The sequence below is a fragment of the Pongo abelii genome, chromosome 13 (genome assembly GCF_028885655.2).
Source record: "Pongo abelii isolate AG06213 chromosome 13, NHGRI_mPonAbe1-v2.0_pri, whole genome shotgun sequence".
In the NCBI taxonomy this organism is placed as follows: Eukaryota; Metazoa; Chordata; class Mammalia; order Primates; family Hominidae; genus Pongo; species Pongo abelii.
The window spans coordinates 83,445,943-83,450,144 of record NC_071998.2 but is presented as its reverse complement, the minus strand read 5'-3'; the positions used below and the strand labels follow the sequence as shown (position 1 = coordinate 83,450,144).

The 4,202-nt window shown below is 40.8% G+C and overlaps 1 pseudogene; it reads right to left on the bottom strand.

The window, feature by feature from the left end:
* Nucleotides 1–693: 693 nt before the first annotated feature.
* Nucleotides 694–3,327, bottom strand: LOC100433921 (mitofusin-1-like; annotated as a pseudogene).
* Nucleotides 3,328–4,202: the final 875 nt, after the last annotated feature.

Genomic DNA, 4,202 nt, shown 5'->3' with positions numbered 1-4,202 from the left:
AAAAACAACTAGGAACCCTGGACCAGCAGCTGGCTACACATAGATGAATGAGCCGAGGCTGGCTGACACCAGCCAAAGTGCACAGCAGAGCCTATCCTAAATTGCTGACCCACAGGATGAAAAGCTAACTAAGTTGTGTTTTCTTTATTTTTATTTATTATGTTTTTGTTTTTGTTTTTTTTCAGACAGAGTTTTGCTCTTGTTGCCCAGGCTGAAGTGCAATGGCATGATCTCGGTTCACTGCAACCTCCACTTCCTAGGTTCAAGCGAATCTCCTGCCTCAGTCTCCTGAGTAGCTGGGATTACAGGAACCCACCACCATGCCTGACTAATTTTTTGTATTTTTAGTAGAGGCAGGGTTTCACCACATTGGCCAGGCTGGTCTCGAACTCCTGACCTCAGGTTATCCACCCACCTCGGCCTCCCAAAGTGCTGGGATTACAGGCGTGAACCACTGTGCCCGGCCTTCCTCTCCAGACTCTGTTTCCCCTCTGCCACCTGGATACCAGGAGAATCGCTTGAACCCGGGAGATGGCGGTTGCAGTGAGCCGAGATCACACCACTGCACTCTAGCCTGCGTGACATAGTGAGACTCTGAAAGAAGGAAAGGTGAGGGAAGGGAAGGGAAGGGGAGGGGAGTGGAAGGGGAGGGGAGGGAGGGGAGGGGAGGGGAGGGGAAACTGTTGGAAGCTGTTAAGTGTAATAGTTATAAGAGTAGAAATGTCGAGTAGAACACTCTATTAAAGCTATGAATATGAAAAAAAAAAGTTTTGAATTGTTTTGTATGTTCTCTAACTGATCTATTTCTTTGGATAATCTAGTAATTTCTTCCAGATGTCTTTGAGTAACAACTTGTTGGCACTGGCAAGCAAAAGTGATAGCCATTTCTTGTTGTACTTCATGGCTGCAGTTTGCACTCCTGAAGCTAGCAATTATCTGAAGTTTTTCAGAAGCATAGTTCACAAACTGCTGTTTAAAGCCTCTTTCTTTGGCACAAGTGGTCCAGGACAGCCTTTCATAAAGATACCAAACTCCATACATACATAATGAAACATATACGAATTGCCAGCCTATAGTTTTCCAAATTACTCCTCCAACAGTGATGTCCATAGAAGTCCTAGATGTAAGAGAAGCTAATCCTTACATGGTTACATTAAGGTAACCATGAGTTCTTTGTGTGATGCATTATCTGGTGTTGCTGGGTTGATAGAAGCAGTGGGAGTACAGGCTAAAGAGCTAGGGAAAATTAGGCTCTGACAATCCTAGGAGCACCCTCTGAGCATTTGTAGGGCCCAGGAATCAATGCACAAGTGAAGACCAGCCCAGGGAAAAATGGAATACAATACCCTCTTGAAAATCTGGTCATAACCTGTGGCAATATAAGTCATGACTGAGATCAAATTTCTTGCAAGGGATCAGTGTATGCAGTTTATTCTATATATCAGCTGAAAGTAATGGTTTCAAATTTTTAATAATTTCTTGCTTGGATTAAACATTGAGGCATTGTCTTAACTGGTGCATCAATCAGCCATATTTCTTCTGATGCCATCTTCTAAGTGCTAATTTAAGTCACCTTTACATACTTTCAATACACGTGGAGTAGGATGAAACTCGGAATAAAATTCATCAACCAAAACAGACAGTCAACAAATTTCATCTGTCTTTGCACGTGAAACCTTGTTTGCCACTTCCTTGGTAACCTCCCCGATTTTTTTATTTTTTATTTTTTATTTTTTATTTTCCTTGAGATGGAGTCTCACTCTGTTGCCCAGGCTGGAGTGCAGTGGTGCGATCTTGGCTCACTGCAACCTCCCCTTCCCAGGTTCAAGCAATTACCTGCTTCAGCCTCCCAAATAGCTGGGATTACAGGCACCTGCCACCACGCCAGACTAATTTTTGTATTTTTAGTAGATATGGGGTTTCACCATGTTGGCCAGGCTGGTCTTGAACTCCTGACCTCATGATCCACCTGCCTCAGCCTCCCAAAGTGCTGGGATTACAGGTGTGAGTCACTATGCCCGGCCTTCCTGATTTTTTTCTTAACATCTAGTGTTAAAAGGTTCATCTGGTTTGGGATAAAGTTCAGTCTATCAATTTGTTCTTCCTGCTCTTTCTTTGAATAAACTCTTCTCTGTTGCTGCTGCGTTTATTGAATCCATTGTGTTTTTCACAATATCTAGTATTGGCTTAGCTCCGATAGTGTGCTGTTTGAACCCTGTTTTCACTGCTGATCGTGAGATACACTCCTTAAAGATTTGTTAAAATTCTGAAACTCCTGTAATCTTGCCTGAAATCGTTTACCAAGTACTTCACTGCCTTCTGGCATCCCCTGTGGTTTGTGCTGTCTAGCACTAAGAACTTCCTTTGCTGAAATGCAGAATATATGATTCTGTGCTTCTAAAGGATCCACGACTTTAACCTCCTCCACAAAGAAATGCAAGCATCTTTCCATGTGCTGTCTACATATATCTTCCATATATTCTGGCTCTGATGAAGCGACATCCCAGTGATTATTCAGAATTAAATTATTAGGCTTGGAAAGCTGCTTATTTACCTTGTGAAAAAAATGTTTTTCTGTGTTCATTAGTATTGATTCAGAGTTTACAGACAAAATGATGACATGAGCATCTAAGTAACACTCATCAATTCAGGTATCCAGCTCTGTAGTGACATCTGTGCCTGGACTGTCTACTAAAACCAGCTCACCTTTCAAGAGGACACACTTTGTCTTTGGCCAAAACACATGTTTAAGACAGCCAGCTTCCAAGCCTTTGTCCATATGAAGGGCATAGGACAGCTGATGAACTGTGTTTACACTGTTTTTTCATCTTATCCTTTTGTCATAAGATAGGTTTTTATCTCCATTGGTCTCTTAAACACTTAGGAAGCAATCAGTTGTATGATCAGTCCCACTAAGGACAGCTTTATCCCACAACATTGCATTGATAACAGAGCTTGTCCTGCCAAAAAATGCCACCTTCATTTGTCTCCGAGATAGCACCTTACCAATGATAGAAAGCTTGTTTTTATATTCTTACATTTCTACTTGATTATCCTCAGTAGCTCAGTCAAGTCCTAGATTCTTATATGTTGCTATTATTATTCCACCCTGATTGGATCTTCAGATCTTGAGCTGAGAAGGGAGATTCACATACTTCAACAATATGTGATCCTCAGTAACAAACTCCAGTAACTAGTCAAAGATTTCAGTAATTGCCTTCTTATCAGCACAAAGTGTTTCAGTGGAGAAGCCCCCAAACTGCCCCATCTTTCCAAGAAATCGCTCTGTTCATTTTTTTTAAATCTTTTTTTATCTTGGTGTTTCATTTTAGACAGCATCTAATGCTGTCTTTTAGGTCACTGATATTTTCTTCTAAAATTTCTGATCTGCTGTAATTCTCATCTAATATATTTTTCAACTCAGTTTTTGAAGTTTTCATCTCTAGAAGTTTGATTTGGATCTTCCATGTCACTACTTAGCATTTTTAATCTTTTCTCTAGCTTCTTAAACATATGAAATTTGATCAGAATAACTGTTTTAAAGTCCTTGCCTATTCTATCATCTGTGTCATTTTGGAGCTGGTTTTGATTCACTGATTTTTCTTCTCATTATGGGCTGTATTTTCTTGCTTCTAGGAATGTCTGGCAATTTTTCTTTGAATGGTAGATATTGATGATTTATTTCATTGGTTGTTGACTATTTTGGTACTCCTATAAATATTTCTGGGCTCTGTTCTGAGATGTAGTTAAGGTACTTTGAAAGAGTTTGATCATTTCTCGGCTTGCTTTTAAGATTTGTCCATTAGAAGCAGATCTGAATTTATTCTAGGATTAATTTTTCTCCACTATAGTGGCAAGGCGGTTCTTAGTACATTAACTGATACTCTCTGAATTACAAGGTTTTCCATTCTGGTTTTTGGGAACAGGTGCTATTTTTGGCCTTGTGTGTTTTTTGAAGCACTGTTCTCTTCAATCTTTTGGATCATTCTTCCCCCATCCTCAAAGCGTTTCTTCACACATATGTACTGATCAGTGCTCTGCTCAAGATCCCACGGGAACTCTCTGCAGGTCTCCAGGGTTCTTCCTCTGTGCTGCTCTCTTCTCTTCAGAACACTTGCTCTCTTGGCTTCCCCAATTCCCAGCTCTATCTCAACTCAGAAAGACCACCATGTTCCGCCTGGTTGCCCCTCCCTGCGCCATGG